Source organism: Microcaecilia unicolor, chromosome 9 (genome assembly GCF_901765095.1).
Source record: "Microcaecilia unicolor chromosome 9, aMicUni1.1, whole genome shotgun sequence".
NCBI lineage: Eukaryota > Metazoa > Chordata > Amphibia > Gymnophiona > Siphonopidae > Microcaecilia > Microcaecilia unicolor.
The window spans coordinates 50,263,889-50,284,093 of NC_044039.1; the positions used below are offsets into that span (position 1 = coordinate 50,263,889).

At 41.9% G+C, this 20,205-nt stretch overlaps 1 long non-coding RNA gene across 1 annotated transcript; it reads right to left on the reverse strand.

The window, feature by feature from the left end:
* Positions 1-5,166: 5,166 nt before the first annotated feature.
* On the reverse strand, positions 5,167-19,733 carry LOC115477673. Its single transcript, XR_003943361.1, has 3 exons — positions 19,691-19,733; positions 8,635-8,637; positions 5,167-5,282 (listed from the first exon to the last, which is right to left on the reverse strand). It is a non-coding gene; the product is annotated as an uncharacterized LOC115477673 (long non-coding RNA).
* Positions 19,734-20,205: the final 472 nt, after the last annotated feature.

Genomic DNA, 20,205 nt, shown 5'->3' on the forward strand with positions numbered 1-20,205 from the left:
GGAAGTGGTCTGCTAGGCAGGCACGCACTGACGTCAGTGACAGACAATTTGGCAAAGCAAAACAATCTGAGTGCTGGCCATTAGGACACAGGGTTGATAGGAGAGTTTTAAAAGACTGAAGGAACCGAAAGTGTTAAATGGGGGGAGGGGGGGACTTCTGAACGACTGAAAGACATGAACTCTTGGGAAAGGAAAACAATCTGAATGCTGGCCATTAGGACACAGGGTAGATAGGAGAGTTTTAAAAGACTGAAGGAAACGAAAGTGTTAAACTGGAGAAGGGGGGGGGGGGGGGGGGGGGGGGGGGGGAGTTGTGAATGACTGAAGACATGCAAATTTGGGACAGGAAAACAATCTCAATGCTGGCCATTAGCACACAGGGTACATAAGAGAGTTTTAAAAGACTGAAGGAACCAAAAGTGTTCAGGGGGGTGGGGGGCAAGTTCTGAATTAATGAAAGAAATGAAAATTTAGGAGAGGAACACAATCTGAATGCCGGGCATTTGTACACAGGGTAGATAGGACACTTTTTAAAAAAAAATGAAGGACGTGAAAGTATTACATCTTGGGGGAGGGGTGAGGAGGAAAGCGGTGGGGTATCCGGATACTGGGCGTTAGGGCCACGGGGATACATAGACTTTTGAAAGCCTTAAGGAACCCAAAGTGTGGGAAGGAGGAGGAAAAGGAGGGGAGGGAACGGGGTGAGGGGTATTAGGAACAGGGGAGGGGGCCCTGTCACACACTCTCATTCTCACACACACACTGTCACACAGACAGTCTCACTCTGTCACACACCCGCACATTCACTCTGCCTCTCTCTCTCTCAAACATACACACTCCCAGGAAACCCTTGCTAGCGCCCGTTTCATTCGTTCCAGAAACGGGCCTTTTTTACTAGTATACTAATAAAGCATGACTTTCCCCAGGGAATTGTAGTGCTCAGCGTATTTTAATGTATGGCTGGATAAATGAGAACAGGTTTTTTTTTGTCTAGAAAAAAAAGGGGCCATTCTTAGGAGGATGGCCACCCAGGACTCAACATCTGTAGTAGCTGTGTCCCCTGCAGTCAGTCATAGAACCTGTGAAAAGGCAACATTGCAGATATTACACCAGTCCCACACCTCTTATTAGGAAAACCAAGCAAGCGGAACTGTTACAGATCTCTACAGACACTACTTGTTGACCGAATCCCCTATTTCAGCCATACACGCGGTATATGGACTGACTTTCACCCAATGCAAAAGAAGAGATCATAGGTTAGAAACAGAGATATGCATGAAGAAATCTCATTGGGGTTCTGTAAAGTTGGGTTGGGGGGGGGGGGGGGGGTCAATGGAAAAGCTCAGCCTTCACTACCACCATACTGAAGAACTGGTTGAATGCTTCTATCCAATATTTTTAACAGATGTTTTTACCGGTGCTAAAGGGCATTAGTATTGCATAGCATCCTTTTCTTTTAGTATATTTATGCTAAAAACTTTCAGACACACGTATCAGGTCAAGGTAGAGCCTAGGGTAATTTAAGTAGGCATTCATATTCCAGTTTTACCTAGATCAACTAAGTTAAAGTTGAACTACAACAGCCCGGGTAGCTAGATCTAGGCACCACCTTTTTGCTACATGAAATAACCTGCATTCATGTGATGGAATTCTTATATACAGTAATGAAATAAAAATCTTTAAAAATGAACAAAAATCTAAACAAAAGTTTCAAAAAAATCTCTACTTTATTAATATTTTTTTCAAAGTATGTTTATTGAATTTTGATATTCAAAATACATAAGAAATGTGGTAAGAGAAAATAAACCTGAACATTAGAGAACAAGAACATAAGTATCACATGAGTAGCGCAGATTAACAATAAAATTAGGTAAATAAAATTAACAGCTGTGTGGAATCTCCAGATGAAATACAGATATCCCATAGGCAAAAAATATTAGTCACATTTATTTAAGAACTGTTGATCATATACCCATCATGGTTCTATACATAACATATAAATATCACATCAGCCAAAATAAAGTTATAATACCACATATGAATGTAGCCAATTTAGCTCAACATTTTATCGACTAGTGCTAGTGCTGCTGATAACCCCTTAAGATCCATTGATAAGTTTATGGTTGCTCCTGGGAAAATTTGTCACAGACACAAGCTGCTGTGCTGTTCACTCTCTCCCTCTCCCCTGCTGAAATTGCATTGTAAGAGGAGAAAGTGAATAGCTGTGTATCAGACTGCTTACTCCCTCTGGGTCTGCCTAGAACTAACTGCTCATGTGAACCATGGGGGACTCTGTACAGGCTCTAGGCAGGCACAGGGGGAGAAAGTAGCCTGATATACAGCTGTTCACTTTCTCTTCCTCTTTGCAGTGTGATTTCAGAGGGGGAGAGAATGAACATTGCAGTTGCTGCCTATGGCTGTGGATAACAAGGGGCAGGGCAAGGTGACAGAGGGGGGTGGGGATGGGGAGCTAAGCAGGGTGACTGCACAATGGGGGGGGGGGGGGCTGAGCAAGATGCGTGTGTGCCGTGGGGATGGGGGAGCTAAGCAAGGAGACTACGCCATGAGGATTGCTGGGGTGGAGAGCTGAGCAAGGTGATTGTGTGTCATGGAGATTGGGGAGAGAGGCAGAGCAAGGTAACTGTGCCATAGGGAGTTAAGGTGCTGAGCAAGGTGACTGTGTGCCAGAGGGATTGGGAGGGATGGAGGGAAGCAAGGTGACTGTGTGCCATTGGGATAATAGAGTTGGCAGAGAAAGCTGTATGCTATGAGAGTAAGAGCAGCAAGCTGAGAGTGTGCTAGTGGACAGGGGAATATACTTGAATGTAGCTTACCTACAGCTACCACTTAGATGTGAGCTAAATCCAAAAAATATATTTTAAATGACACTTTTTAGCACCTAATCGGTATACATCTTTATGCGCAAGTTTACAGAATTACCTTTCACATGCCTGAAGGAATTTTTTTTTTTAAGGAACATGGAATCAAAGTAATTTGTTAAATATTTAGTAGAGAGGTGTGGTAGCCGTGTTAGTCCACTCTTAAAGGTTATCAATAGAAATCAAACAATTCATGTTTTATTTTGTTTGATTTCTATTGATAATGAATATAAAATTAAAAAAGAAAAAAAAAACATTCACCTCAACCCATCCCACCCCAAGCCTACCAACCCCAACCATCAGAAGTCAATAGTAATATCCAAATCAAGGATGAGTAAACATGTCAAAAGATCAAATACCAGTAAAGGCCGTAGTCCCAAAGTAAGACACTGTCAAAAGCTGCTACCCTAGACAAGCACCCATTTAACTTGAAACATTTCCTTTTCACACCAAAGAGCAAAAGTAATTTTTTCAAACATGCACAGCTATGATGAACCAGTCTGTCTTTGTAGAAGCTCTAGTGTGGTTCCAAGAACAGACTCACCATTTTTGCTGCTAAAATCAGTTGCAGCTAAGGGCTGATTTTGACCATGTATCCATCTTGGCAGGACGAATACCCAGCAGACACTTTAAGGGGTAACTTTATATTTGGATTATGCATTACTCATGCAATTAAAAATTGTAATTAATATACAGCCCTACTTTATACTAGATCCTGTGAACCCATAATAGACTTGTTATTTTATCTTCTTAGGAGAACATACACAAGCATAACATGATCCAGTATAACTCTGGAGACTGCACCATCAAAAAGATATAAACAGGATGGAAGTGGTCCAGCATAAAGAATATAGGGTCACACTTAAAGATCTCAATATGTATACTTTGGAAGAAATGCAAGAGAGGGAAGATATGATAGAGACATTTGAATACCTTTATGGCATAAATGCAAAGGAGCTAAGCCTTTTTCAATTAAAAGGAAGCTATGGAACAAGGGAGCATAGGATGAAGGTGGAAGGGGATAGACTCAGGCGTAAGCTAAGGAAATACTTCTTTATGGAAAGGGTGTGTAAATGAAGACTGTATCTGAATTTAACAAAGTGTGGGACACACATTAGGATCTCTAAGAGAGAGGAAGGGATAGTAAAGATTAGATGGTATGGATAGGCAGACTGGATAGCCATATGGTCTTTTTTCACTATCATTTTCTGTATTTTGTTCCAATTAAAGTGAAAGGAACACAGAATTCAACCAGGCAGATAACTAAACGTTAGCATTTAACTTTCAAAAAGGAGACTATGATAAAATGAGGAGAATGGTTAAAAAAAAAAAAACCTTAGAGGGGCAGCTGCAAAGGTCAAAAATTTTACATCAGGTGTGGATGTTATTCAAATATACCATCCTGGAAGCCCAAACCAGATATATTCTATGTATTAAAAAAGGCTAAAGGAAGGCCAAATGACAGCTGGTATAGTTAAAAAGTCAGGTGAAGGAAACTATTAGAGCTAGAAGAACATCCTTCAGAAAATGGAAGAAGGATCTGACTGAAGATAATAGGAAACAGCATAAGAAATGGCAAGTCAAATGCAAAACACTGATAAGGCAAAGAGAGACTATGAAAAGAAGATTGTGCTGGAGGCAAAAACACACAATAAAACACTTTTTAGGTATATCTGAAGCAAGAAGCCAGTAAAAGAATCAGTTGGACCACCTGATGATGAGGGGTAAAAGGGGCATTCAGGGAAGACAAGGCCATAGCGGAGAGATTAAATGAATGCTTTGGTCTTCACTGAAGAAGGTGGGGAGGTACCAGTGCTAGAAATGGTATTCAGTGAAGCAAATATCTGTAAACCTGGAAGATGTAATGGTGCAATTTGATAAATTAAAGAGTAGCAAATTGCCTGAACTGGATGGTATACCTCCCATAGTACTGAAAGAACTAAAAAATGATCTTGCAGAGCTATTAGTAATATGCAATTTATCTTAAAAATCAAGCATGGTACTAGAACATTGAAGGGTGGCAAATGTAATGGCAAGTTTTTAAAAGGGTTCCAGTGAGCCTGACATCAGTGCCATAACAAATGGTAGATACTATTATAAAGAACAAAATTATTGAACATATACGTAGGCATGGATTAATGAGACAAAGGCAACATGGATTTAGTCAAGAGAAATCTTGCCTCACTAAACTGCTACATTTCTTTGAAAGAGAGCATAAGCATGTAGATAAAGATGAGCTGGTCGATACTGTGTATCTAGATTTTCAAAAGACAGTTGCCAGAGTATCTCATGAAGGACTCTGGAGGAAATTTGAAAGTCACGGAATAGGAAGTAATGTCCTATTGTGGATAAAAAACGGGTTAAAAGATAGAATACAAAGAATAGGGTTAAATGGTCAGTATTCTCATTGGAGATGGGTAGATAGTGGTGTCTGTACTGAGACTGCTGCTTTTTAACATAGTTACTACCATCTCTAGATCATTTATGAATAATGTAATTAAATGTTCTGGTGACACAAAGTTATTCAAAGTTGTTAAAGCACAAGAGGACTGAAAAATTGCAAGAGGACTTTACGAGACTGGGCATTCAAATGGGGGGAAGGCCGACAGTCGCTCAAAAGCGCATGGTTCAGGATAAGGTATCTTTCAAAGATATCACCAAAACAGGGAAGATAGGGTATCCTGATAGGTTGCAAAAGAGACCGTAGTAGATCAGGAGGCATATTTTCAAAGCACTTAGCCTCCCAAAGTTCCATAGAAACCTATGGAACTTAGCCTCCCAAAGTGCTTTGAAAATATGCCTCTAAGTGTCCCTAAATAAAAATAAAAATCAGACAAAAGATTGCAAATGAATACTGTCAAGTACTAAGCATGATGTAAATAGGAGCAACAAACACAGTTTGAAATGTCTATATGCGAATGCCAGGAGCAAAAGAAATAAGATGGGAGAGTTAGAATATATTGCACTAAATAAAAAATTAGATATAATAGGCATCTCTGAGACCTGGTGGAAGGAGGCTAAGCAGTGGGACACTGTTGTACCGGGGTACAAATTATATCGTAGTGATAGGATGGATCGAATTGGTGGAGGGGTAGCGTTGTATATTAACGAGAGCCTTGAATCAAATAGATTGAAAATTCTGCAGGAAACAAAACACTTCTTGGAATCACTGTGGATTGAAATTCCATGTGTAAGGGGGAAAAGGATAATGATAGGAGTGTACTAACGTCCGCCTGGCCAGGATGAACAGACGGATGCAGAAATGTTAAAGGAAATTAGGGACGCAAACAAACTGGGCAACACAATAATAATGGGTGATTTCAATTACCCTGATATTGACTGGGTAAATGTAACATCGGGACACGCTAGGGAGGTAAAATTCCTCGGTGAAATCAAGGACAGCTTTATGGAGCAGTTGGTACAGGAACCGACGAGAGAAGGAAAAATTCTAGACCTAGTCCTTAGTGGAGCGCATGATCTGGTGCGGGAGGTAAAGGTGCTGGGGCCGCTTCATAACAGTGATCATAATATGATCGGATTTGATATTAGCTTTGAAGTAAGTATACATAGGAGCTCAAATACGTTAGCGTTTAACTTTAAAAAAGCAGACTATGATAAAATGAGGAGAACGGTGTAAAAGAAAACTTAGAGGAGCGACTGCGAGGGTCAAAAATTTACATCAGGCGTGTATGCTGTTCAAAAACACCATCCTGGAAGCCCAGGCCAAATATATTCCGCGTATTTAAAAAGGAGGACGGAAGACCAAACGACAGCTGGCGTCGTTAAATAGTGAGGTGAAGGAAGCTATTAGAGCTAAAAGAAAATCCTTCAGAAAATGAAAGATGGAACCGACTGAAAATAATAAGAAACGGCATAAGGAATGTCAAGTCAAATGCAAAGCGCTGATAAGGAAAGCTAACAGGGACTTCGAAAAAAAAAGATTGCGTTGGAGGCAAAAACACTTAGTAAAAATGTTTTTAGGTATATTAAAAGCAGGAAGCCGGCAAAAGAATCAGTTGGACCGCTAGATGACCAAGGAGTAAAAGGGGTGATCAGGGAAGACAAAGCTGTAGCGGAGAGATTAAATGAATTCTTTGCTTCTTTCTTCACCGAGGAAGATTTGGGTGGGATACCGGTGCCGGAAATGGTATTCGAAGCTGACAAGTCGGAGAAACTTAATGAATTCTCTGTAAACCTGGAGGATGTAATGGGGCAGTTCTACAAACTGAAGAGTAGCAAATCTCCTGAACCAGATGGTATTCATCCCAGAGTACTGATAGAACTGAATAATGAGCTTGCGGAGCTATTAGAAATATGTAATTTATCCTTAAAATTGAGCGTGGTAAGTTGAGGACTATAAATAATGACAGTTTTTTTATGAGGATTATCTCATATCATGTTTCCTTATTAAGTAATATTGTGTAATGTTTCTTGACAAAGCTCTGCTTTGGAATGTAATTTGTTTATTTACACCTGGTCAATGTCAACAAAGAAATTGGCAAGACAAACTATGAAGAATTTTCAAAATTTTTATTCTTTCAACTGTCCTCCCTTGGACAGAGGCTGTATAAGAACATATCAAAACAGCAACAGATACAATGCTAAGTCTTTGCTTAGGTTTGTTCTCAGTCAAGCTTCTTATATACTTTTTTACATCTGCTGCACCCAGTTCCTGTGCATCAACACGGCTTATCCCTTAAGGCTTTTTCTTATCTGCAGGTGTCAGCTACATTCTTTCCACCTTTTCTCAGACATTCTGTCTCCTTTTCTCACCACCCTTATAACCCCGTAGGTTACATATTGTTTGCACATGTTACTGACCCATAGGTCATTTGCCTCATAACTCTGTGTTATTGCCAACCTGTAATTTTCTATAGATCTAAGCTGTTCTGCTTAGATCTTACACATTGCTCAATATTATCTACAAATTGAAAAATTTATAAATAAATAAATAAATAAAAAATTGAGCGTGGTACCAGAAGATTGGAGGGTGGCCAATGTAATGCCGATTTTTTAAAAAGGTTCCAGAGGAGATCCGGGAAATTATAGACCGGTGAGTCTGCCGTCGGTGCCGGGCAAAATGGTAGAGACTATTATTAAGAACAAAATTACAGAGCATATTCAAAAGCATGGATTAATGAGACAGTCAACATGGATTTAGTGAAGGGAAATCTTGCCTCACCAATCTACTACATTTCTTTGAATGGGTGAACAAACATGTGGATAAAGGGGAGCCAGTTGATATTGTGTATCTGGATTTTCAGAAGGCGTTTGACAAAGTACCTCATGAAAGACTGCAGAGGAAATTGGAGAGTCATGGGATAGGAGGTAGTGTTCTATTGTGGATTAAAAACTGGTTAAAAGATAGAAAACAGAGAGTAGGGTTAAATGGTCAGTATTCTCAATGGAGAAGGGTAGTTAGTGGGGTTCCCCAGGCCTCTGTGCTGGTACCGCTGCTTTTTAACATATTTATAAATGACCTAGAGATGGGAGTAACTAGTGAGGTAATTAAATTTGCTGATCTCACAAAGTTATTCAAAGTTGTTAAATCACGGGAGGATTGTGAAAAATTACAAGCGGACCTTACGAGACTGGGAGACTGGGCGTCTAAATGGCAGATGACGTTTAATGTGAGCAAGTGCAAAGTGATGCATGTGGGAAAGGAACCTGAATTATAGCTTGTCTGCAAGGTTCCACGTTAGAGTCACAGACCAAGAAGGGATCTAGGTGTCGTCGTTGATGATACGTTGAAAACCTTCTGCCAGTGTGCTGCTGCGGCTAAGAAAGCAAATAGATGTTAGGTATTATTAGGAAAGGAATGGAAAACAAAAATGAGGATGTTATAATGCCTTTGTATCACCCCATGGTGCGACCTCACCTCGAATATTGTGTTCAATTCTGGTCGCCGCATCTCAAAAAAGATATAGTGGGATTAGAAAATGTGCAGAGAAGGGTGACGAAAATGATAAAGGGAATGGGATGACTTCCCTATGAGGAAAGGCTAAAGCGGCTAGGCCTGCTCTTCAGCTTGGAGAAAGGCGGCTGAGGGGAGATATGATAGAGGTCTATAAAATAATGAGTGGAGTGGAACGGGTAGATGGTAAGCGTCTGTTCACGCTTTCCAAATACTAAGACTAGGGGGCTGCGATGAAGCTACAATGTAGTAAATTTAAAACAAATCTGAGAAAATGTTTCTTCACTCAACGTGTAATTAAACTCTGGAATTCGTTGCCAGAGAATGTGGTAAATGCAGTTACTACTACTACTTAACATTTCTAAAGCGCTACTAGGGTTACGCAGCGCTGTACAATTTACATAGAAGGACAGTACCTGCTCAAAGAGCTTACAATCTAGTAGACAAGTGAATGGTCAAATTGGGGCAGTCTGGATTTACTGAACGGTAAGAGTTAAGTGCCGAACGCAGCAATGAAGAGGTGGGTTTTAAGCAGAGATTTGAAGATGGGCAGGGAGGGGGCTTGGCGTATGGGCTCAGGAAGGTTGTTCCAAGCATAGGGTGAGGCGAGGCAGAATGAGCGGAGCCTGGAGTTGGCGGTGGTGGAGAAGGGTACAGAGAGGAGGGATTTGTCCTGTGACCGGAGGTTTCGGGCGGGAACGTAAGGGGAAATGAGGGTAGAAAGGTAATGAGGGGCGGTAGACTGAGTGCATTTGTAGGTAAGAAGGAGGAGCTTGAATTGAATGCGGTATCTGATTGGAAGCCAGTGAAGTGACCTGAGGAGAGGGGTGATATGAGTATATCGGTTCTGGCGGAATATAAGCAGTTAGCTTAGCGGAGTTTTAAAAAGGTTTGGACGGCTTCCTAAAGGAAAAGACCATAGACCGTTATTAAGTGGACTTGGGGAAAATCCACTATTTTTGGGATAAGCAGTATAAAATGTTTTGTACATTTTTGGGATCTTGCCAGGTATCTGTGACCTGGATTGGCCACTGTTGAAAACCTTTGGTCTTTCCCAGTATGGCAATACTTATGTACTTATGCCATTTAGGGGTGAATTCTATATATGGCATTGAATAAAGTGCTATTCTGTAAGCCGCACTTAAAATTAGGTGCAGTTTATAGAATAGCGCTTACGCCCGGAAATTATCCCTAACTTTAGGCGCAGTTGTTTGCATTAACTGAAACGGTGCAGATCTTTGTGTCTAAATTAGGCACTTTTTCCCCTTATTCTATAGATGTGTGTTAATTTTAGAAGCGCGCCCAAATTTGCACATACAATTTTTAGTGCCCCTTATAGAATTAGGGGGCTAATGTGAACAAGTTTATTTATTTGGATTTTGTTCACTAGATATTTCCCTGTCCCTGGAGAGCTCACCATCTAAATTTTGTACCTGAGGCAATGAAGGGTTAAGTGACTTGCCCAAGATCACAAGGAGTAGCAGTGGGATTTGAACTAAGCAGCTCTGGATGTTAAGACCATGCTGTAACCACTAGGACATTCCACTCCAAGTGCAAAGTGATGCATGTAGGAAAGAGGAACCCAAACTATAGCTACATGATGCAAGGTTTTACATTAGGAGTCGCTGACCAGGAAAAGGATCTGTTGGTGATATGTTGAAACCCTCTGCTCAGTGTGCAGTGGCAGCTAAGAAAGCAAATAGAATGTTAGGAATTATTAGGAAAGGAATGGAGAACAAAATTGAGAATGTTACAATGCCTTTACTTCACTCCATGTTGCAACCTCACTTCAAATATTGTGTGCAATTTAGTCACTGCATCCCCCCCAAAAATAGCAGAATTAGAAAAGTGTGACAAAACTGATAAAGAAATTGGGATGACTTCCCTATGAGGAAAGGTTAACGAGGCTAGGGCTCTTCAGCATGAGGAAGAGACAGCTGAGGGGAGATATGATAGAGGTCTATAAAATACTGTAGAGTGGAAATGGTAGATGTGAATCGCTTGTTTATTCTTTCCAAAAATTCAAGGACTAGGGGGCATGCAATGAAACTACAAGTAGTAAATTTAAAACAAATTGGAGAAATTATTTCTTTACTCAAAGTGTAATTAAACTCTGGACTTCTTTGCCAGAAAATGTGGTAAAAGCAGTTAGCTTAGCAGAGTTTTAAAAAGCTTTGACTAATTTTCTAAAAGAAAAGTCCATAAGTCATTATTAAGATGCCCTTGGGAAAATCCGCTGCTTATTTTTAAGGTAAGCAGCATAAAATCTGTTTTAATCTTCTGATATATTGCCAGGTACTTGTGACCTGGATTGGCCACTGTTGGAAACAGGATACAGGGCTTGATGGACCTTCATTCTGTCCCAGTATGGCAAGGTTTATGTTCTTATGCATGCAAAGTAATTTTAACTCTAAATGAACTCCCAGCAGTTTCACCTTATCTACTGGATTATTTTCTACAGCTGCAACATTGGGTTTTTACCACCAAAGGCTTTCCCTTATAGCTAACCAAATTGCCCCAACGCAAACCAGAAGCTATTTCAGCTGTTATTATTCTCAGCTAATTAGCAATGGAAGCAGGATGGCCAGCTCCATTGCAAGTTATGAGACTGCTGTTACTGTATGCTTTGCAATGCTGAGACATTTTTCTTTGTTATAAAATAGATCTTGGAGAACTCTCTTGCTGTGATTTGTTCACATGTTTCCCTCCTGAAATTAATATTATACATTTGGGATGTGAGCATATGTTTCCCTGATGTTTCATATCACACTAGAAGGCCCTGAAGTGTTGATGGCTGTGAGGGAAACTTGAGATTTGGATGAGCAAGACCCTCTGCGGCAGGCTGCCAAGACTCCTGTTCTGGGAATGGAGGGACTAAAAACAAATGCACAGTAAAAGAAAATGACCTCGGCATACAGCCAAGATCAAATTTATTGGATTTATTTCAAAACTAAAGGGCCCTTTTACTAGGGCTGTGGTAAAAGGGGGCCTTGCGCTAGTGGTGGTGGTGGCCGTTTTGCTGCACGCCAGGGCCGCTTTTACCGGGACAGTGGGTAAAAATCAAACCTAAAAATGAAATGGCTGGTTGGGTAAAGTGTTGCACCAATGCCAGGTGGCCATTTCGGGGGGGGTGGCGAGCACCTCACCGCCACCCACTGACGGTGGGCCAATAAGGGCCTCCCGTGCTAAACCCAGCGGGTAAACTGGGCAGTGTGCAATGTTGCCCGATTACCACCAGCTAATCCTCTGCAGAAATAATTTTTCAATATTTCCACTAGCATCTGAAATGGCATGCACTGGGGGTGGAACTACTGCCAGCACCCGCGTTGGGCCAGCGGTAGTTCTGGGTTGCCGCGCTGCAACTGTTTAGTAAAAGGGCCCCTAAGTGTGGCCTTATTCTAGTTTGCATTTGTTACTGAAAGCAGGTATTCAAGAACTGAAAAAATACAATAGCAAACTAGTGTCGTCTCACCTCTATTTTATTTTTTTAATGCTCATCTTTATGGGATGTCACCATAGGATACAAGAAAATAGCATAATACAGAACTGGAATGGATCTGATCCCCATGCTCCCCAGTCAAGCATGACAGAACAGCACAACCAGTAGAACAAAGTAAATTGTGATAATCCATTATAATTTTCAATTTAACCCCACAAACCCCCCTCCCCTTTCACAAAAACAGAAAATGATGGAACAAAAGAGAGCTAATATACCTGAACCAGTGTATAAAACTATTCTCCGAGGACAAGCAGGCTGCTTGTTCTTACAATTGGGTCGACATCCGCGGCGGCCCAGGAACCGGCAAATATTTTGCAAGCAAAATAAACAGTCTTTCTGGAATGTTCCATCGTGCGAGCAATGCGAACTGCGCATGCACAAACGTCTTTCTGCTTGTCGCGTGAGCGTGCCTCTCTTGTTATTTTTTATCCACGGTTATGTACGGCAGTGTTTTCGCACTGCTCAGTCAGGCCCAGGACGAAGACTTCTTCAGGATTTTTTCTCCTTTTATTTTCTTTCTTGTTAAAGATATTTTTAAAAAGTACTTTTTCGCCGTAGTTTCCTTATCTTTTTTCTCCTCTTGTAAGTTTCCTTTTCTTTCGACGCGGGCCGGCATTTGAGCCGCGCGGGTCGGGTTTTTTTCCCCTTTTTTGTGCCCTTCCTTTTTGGCACAATCATGTCGTTTGATTTCACCGAAGCCATTTTTTTTTTCTTCCATGTCATCGAAGACACCCAGCGGCTTCAAATGTTGTACTCAGTGTAATCAGACCATCTCAGGTACCGACACCCATGCTTGGTGTATTAAGTGCCTTGGGCCCGACCATAGCCCAGCCGCTTGTAATCTGTGTCTTCATATGAAGAAAACGGACCCAAGCGTCTCGAGAAGCCCAACGGGGAAAAGCTTTTTGGGGCTCAGTCCGGACCTTCAACATCGGTACCAAGGTTGGCGTCGACATCGACAGGAGCATCGACGTTGGGGAGCAAGGTAATGGCTGCTGAGAGACCAACTCGCACTGGGAGCAGTGTGGCGTCGAGTGGGTCTCCACCTGCCTCAAGGCCTCTTGTTTTGCAGGCCCCCTGGGACCCACCTTTGTTGGACCCAGCCCCGAGGAGACGTGAGGATTCCACATCTTCCTGTTCGCTACGGAGGATTCTCGATGACGGGCGTCAAGCGAAGCTAAGAAGCATCGTCATCGTTCTCCTTTGACGCATGGTACCTGGGGAGCTCCGGGGCATCGAGGAGAGTCAGCACCCAAGAAGCATCTTGTACTACATGGAGCTTGGGTGGAAACTGCAACCGCACCTGCTTCTCCACAAGGTGCCAACACACCTCTGAATACTTTCTATGTAACTGCGCCAGTGAAGCAGAATAGTCTTGAAATAGAAGCACTCTGGAATTTTGAAATTTCAGGTCCTGTAGTGCTCTGTACTTGCTCGATATCTGCTCTTTATGAGCAAAATTGAGGATCTGAGCCACCACAATGCGAAGCCTAGATGTGCCTTCTAGGATTCTGCCCACGCGGTGTTCCCATTCAATGTGTAAAGGCCCCAGCGGGGAATCTGGTATTAACTCCTCAATAAGCCACTTTTCCAGCAAACTTAGTAAATCTGCATCCTTCAAGGATTCTGGAATACCCACCAATCGGATATTATTTCTTCGTGCTCTGTCTTCTAGATCATCCACATCTTGACAACTCAGCCTGCCACTTCCTTTTTAAGACTCGCGTGTTCCTCTATAACTCCACTTAGAGTATCCTCCGCAGAACTGACCCTAGATTCCAAATCCACAGCCCTGATGTTGAATTCGGCTACTGACTGCGACAGAGTCTGAACACTGGAAGTAAGTACATCTATCTTAGTACCCAAAACCACTACCACTGTTTCTGTGAGCTTCTCTATCAGCGCGTCAGTAACCATGGGGCTGTCTGCTTGCTCATCCATCATCTTGTGCTCACCCAATGGTGTAGAACGTGTTTTATTGTTGTCTTTTCTATTATCTTTTGATGCCATTTCCACCCCAGATTTCAAAAGATATTTGTCCATAGATAATAGGGTGTCCAGCTAGCAGCACAAGGGTTAAAATGTTTTAAAAAATATAGCCCAAAAGGTGCCTGAAAAGAGAGGGAACCGAGGAGCTCAAGGAAAACACAGTCTCTTGGCTCACTTCATCATGTGACCCACCTTTATTTTTAACTCTGCCCCCTGGCACTTTCCTTACCAGCTCCATGCCTTATTATATCTGGCCATTTCTGTGCTGTGTAGGCAGCAGCAGACTGCATAGAGTGAATGTTAAGGAACGAGGGCTACCAAAATGAGACAAAGGCTAATCTCCAAAACAATGTATGTCTACACTGGGGTCTTCTGTGGAGGAGCCAGCACTCTGCAGATTTTACACAGAACTAAGGGGCATAGTTATCAAGGTGCATTACTATATTCAGTACACAGCATCCAAATTTAGATGCCAAAAAAAATTGCACCCAGCGCTTTTCTATAAACAGCGCTCCAAGTTGGTCACCATTAATAGAATAGCACTTAGTGCCAGGATCCGCACCTTATTGTGGGCACAACGGAAACCTGGTAGAAATGCTTGGGTCTAAATTAGGTGGATCTGACATATTCTATAACGCTACACGCAAATTCTAGGAATGCCCAACCCTCCCATGCCCACATCCCCTGTCCAGATCCACATGTAAGAATTTACACACATCTCTTTATAGAATACCAGTTAGGAAGATGTGTGAGTAAATGCACATTGTCGCCAGTTAGCACCAATAATTGATGGAGTGCCCAATTATTGGTGCCAGTTGCTTGTTTATTCAATTAAATTGCACATGCAAATTGGGCACATGCCCAAATTTCCATGTACAATTTTGAGGCACCATATATAGAATTTGGGGGGAATGCACATTAACGCCTGACTTCTCTAAATGGCGCTAGAAATTGCATGTGTAATTTAATTGAATGAGACAATTAGCACTAATTGGACCCTAACAATTATCAGTGCTAACTGGCATTAATTAAAATTTACATGCAGATCCAAAAAGGGGGCATGGTCATTGGAGGGTCATGGGCGGATTTGGTGCATTCCCACAATTTATGCACGCTGTTACAGAATAAAAGGGATCCGTGCCTAATTTAGGCGTGGTGATTTATACCAGGGTTTTGTTGGTATAAATGGTTTTGCCTAAAGTAGTCTTGGTTACAGCACTAAGCGCTGTTTTATAAACGGTGGCTAACTTTGAGTGCCATTTATATAGTACTAAGTGCTGTCTTTTCAGTACCATTTATTGAATTTAGTCCTAAATGATGATAACATAGAAATGTAACATAGCAGATGACAACAGATAAAGACCTGCATGGTCCATCCAGTCTGTCCAACAAGATAAACTCATAGCATATGGTATGATGCATTATAACGTATGCATACTTCATCTTGATCTATGTCCTTACCATTTTGTGTTGTAATATTGCAATTAACTTTTAATATTAACTACCATGAAATACATAGTAATAAGATGCAAACACTTCAGTACTATGTAAATTGAATAAGATAGCTTTTGTGGTAACACCGCAAGGTGCATTGCTCCTAGATATGTAAAGCCAGCTAAAAACTGGTGTTATTTCTCCTGCCCAGAAGCCATGGTGTGATGCTTGGAGGTTACATTTCAACAAATAACTTAGCTATTGATGTCCATTCCAATTACTAATCATAAACTATCATATAAGCCCTGACCAAAAGGTAAACTGTAATTGTAAGCATCCCATAAGTCTCATTCAAACTGTAAAAATGTAAACCAAATAAATACATAAATAAATGGGCTGGGTAATGTAAGGTAAATCACCTCCTTGATTCCCCCTCATCAGAAATGTCCTTCCAATGCCCCTCTCTTCATAGCCTCTCCAATGAACCTCCTTTTCAAAAATGCCTCCCCCCCAACCCTCCTGTATACCTCCTCAGGTCTATATTTAGAAATCCCTACAGTACTTTAGTGCATAGAGGACAGGAGTGAACCCCAATCACTCCTGACTGGCCAACACTAGGTTCAAAATGGTACTAGTGATCCCTAGTGGCAGTATTGTGACTGGGGGTTGCTCCTGCTTCATATCCCCTAGACCAGTTTTTCCCAAGTCAGTCCTGGAGTACCCCCTTGCCAGTCAGATTTTCAGGATATCCACAATGAATATGCATGAGATTGATTTACAAACACTGCCTCTATTGTGTGCAAATCTTTTTCATGTATATTCATTGTGGATTTCCTAAAACCCTGACTGGCAAGGGAGTACTCCAGGACTGACTTGGGAAACACTGCCCTAGACCCCAGTGATTTCTAAAGGTAGGCCTGGAGGGCCCACAGGAGGTGGGGGACTTTATTTGGAGGTGACAGTAGGAGGGGGGATGAATTACGTTACCTTACTTTGCCGGCCCCTTTAAGAGGTAGCCTGAAAGCATTGGGCTGTGACTTAGTGGTCTGATGCACCTGGCCAGGAAAAATAGTTTAGCTCGTGGTGAATACCGCAAGCTATGTTATTCAATTTACATGGTAATAAGGTGTTTTACATACAATTGAATGCTTTGCATCTCATTATTTATCTTGTGGTTACTAATGCAATATGGTAATATACCAACACTCTCTTATATTCCACAACAACTTTTAAGTTCTATGCAGATAAGATCTTCAAGAAGTTCAGGCAGTCCCTGAAGAATTTACATTTGCTAATCATAATTAAAACTAACATACAAAATGTTGTCTAAAAAAGTAAGCATTCGAGTGCTTCCTAAATAAAGTATAACCAGTGAGACTCCTAACCTAGGTAGGAAGAGAATTCCAAACCTGGATCATTGTTTTACTGCATTATGCTTCAGCTCTCAGACAGATGACCAACATTCTCCTTAAGAATTTTCAGGTATAGCACAGAATTCATGATTCCTTCAGTAATGGTAAGTTTTTCAGGTCCTGAAGCAGCAAAGCATCCCCACACCATCACACTACCACCACAATGTTTGACTGTTGGTATGACATTCATATTGTGGAATGCTGTATTTGCTTTTGTACCAGATGGAATAGGACCTATGCTTTCCAAAGAGTTCCACTTCTGACTTGTCTTTCCATAGAAAAGTATCCATAAAGTCTTGGGGATCTTCCAGGTGTGTATTTGCAAATGTGATATAAGCACTGATGTCTCTTTTGGACAGCAGTGGCTTCTGGCTAATCTCCCATGAATCCCATTTTTACCCACTTTCTTATTGTGGAGTCATAAACACTCACCTTAGCTGAGACTAGAAAGATCTGTAGGTCTCTGTTTTGTGACCTCTCAGATGAGTTGTCACTATGCCCTTGGAATAATTTTGCTACACCAAACAAACATACTCTCTATTAATCTTCTATAACACTTTATAGGACATTATAGGGTGCAACACTGCACCATTAATCCAACACAAAATATTTATGTACTAGTAAAAAAGGCCCGTTTCTGACACAAATGAAACGGGTGCTAGCAAGATTTTCCTCGGAGTGTGTAAGTTTGAGAGAGTGAATGTGCGAGTGTGTATGTGAGAGAGAGAGAGTGAGTCTGGGTGCAAGTGTGTCTGTGAGAGAGAGAGAGTGTGTGTGTGTGAGAATGAGTGTGTGCAAGTGTGAGAGAGAGAGTGTGTGCAAGTTTCACACAGATACAGTGTGAGAGAGAGAGTGTGTGTGAGACACAGACTCTGTGAGACTGAGTGTATGAGACCAAGAGAGTGTGTGAGTGACTGTGTGACACATAGAGAGTGAATGTGATACAGTGTGAGACACAGAGTGTGTGAGAGACAGTGTGTGAGAGTGAGAGAAAGACATTGACTGTGAGAGAGAGTGTGTGAGAGAGAGAATGAGCAGGTAGACACAGAAATGATAAAAGAAATCAGAGACGCGAACAAAATGGGCAATGTGATAATAATGGGTGACTTCAATTATCCAAATATAGACTGGGTAAATGTAACATCGGGACACGCTACAGAGATACAATTCCTTGATGAAATCAAGGACAGCTTTATGGAGCAACTGGTGCAGGAGCCGACGAGAGAAGGAAAAATTCTAGACTTGGTCCTTAGTGGAGCGCATGATCTGGTGAGGGATGTTATGGTACTGGGGCCGCTTGATAACAGTGACCATAATATGATCAGTTTTGATATCGACCTTGAAGTAACTGTACACAGAAAGTCAATTACGTTAGCGTTTAACTTTAAAAAAGGAGACTATGATAAAATGAGAAGAACGGTTAAAAAAAAACTTAGGGGGGCAACTGAGAGAGTAAAAACTGTACAACAGGCGTGGACGCTGTTCAAAAATACCATCCTGGAGGCCCAGGCCATACATATTCCGCGAATTAGAAAAGAAAGAAGGAACTCCAAAAGACAGCCGGCCTGATTGAAAAGTGAGGTGACGGAAGCTATTAGGGCTAAAAGAAACGCCTTCAGAAAATGGAAGAAGGAACCGTCTGAAAATAACAAGAAGCAGCATAAGGAGTGTCAAAGCAAATGCAAGGCGCAGATAAAGAAGGCCAAGAGGGATTACGAAAAAAAGATAGCATTAGAGGCAAAAAAACATAGTAAAAAAATTTTTCGGTATATTAAAAGCAGGAAGTCGGCAAAAGAATCGGTTGGGCCGCTGGATGACCGAGGGGTAACAGGGGCGATCAAGGAAGACAAAGACGCAGCGGAGAGACTGAATTAATTCTTTGCTTCGGTCTTCACCGAGGAAGATTTGGGTGGGATACCGGTGTCGGAAATGGTATTTCAAGCGGACAAGTCGGAGAAACTTACTGACTTCATGGTAAACCTGGAGGATGTAATGGGGCAGTTCGGCAAACTGAAGAGTAGCAAATCTCCTGGACCGGATGGTATTCATCCTAGAGTACTGATAGAACTGAAAAATGAGCTTGCGGAGCTACTGCTAGTGATATGCAACTTATCCTTAAAATCGAGCGTGGTACCGGAAGATTGGAGGGTGGCCAATGTAACGCCCATTTTTTAAAAAGGCTCCAGGGGAGATCCGGGAAATTATAGACCGGTGAATCTGACGTCGGTGCCAGGGAAAATGGTAGAGGCTATTATTAAAAACAAAATTACAGAGCACATCCGAGGACATGGATTACTGAGACCGAGTCAGCACGGCTTTTGTGTGGGGAAATCTTGCCTAACCAATTTACTTCAATTCTTTGAAGGAGTAAACAAACATGTGGACAAAGGGGAGCCGGTTGATATTGTGTATCTGGATTTTCAAAAGGCGTTTGACAAGGTACCTCATGAAAGGCTACAGAGGAAATTGGAGGGTCATGGGATAGGAGGAAATGTCCTATTGTGGATTAAAAACTGGTTGAAGGATAGGAAACAGAGAGTGGGGTTAAATGGGCAGTATTCACAATGGAGAAGGGTAGTTAGTGGGGTTCCTCAGGGGTCTGTGCTAGGACCTGCCCACCAGGGGATGTATTATCCTTTCGCACCGAGGATATATCTCCAAATGTTGCCCGGGAGGGAAAGGTTAGGACAGCTGTTGTACTTGGTGATTCCATCATTAGGCATATAGATAGCTGGGTGGCTGGTGGACGTGAGGATCGCCTGGTGACTTGCCTGCCTGGTGCGAAGGTGGCGGACCTCACGCGTCACCTAGATAGGATTTTATATAGTGCTGGGGAGGAGACGGCTTTCTTGGTACATGTGGGTACTAATGACATAGGAAAATGTGGGAGAGAGGTTCTGGAAGCAAAATTTAGGCTCTTAGGTAGAAAGCTGAAATCCAGATCCTCCAGGGTAGCATTTTCTGAAATGCTACCTGTGCCACGCGCAGGGCCCAAGAGACAGGCAGAGCTCCAGAGTCTCAATGCGTGGATGAGACGATGGTGCAGGGAGGAGGGCTTTAGATTTGTTAGGAACTGGG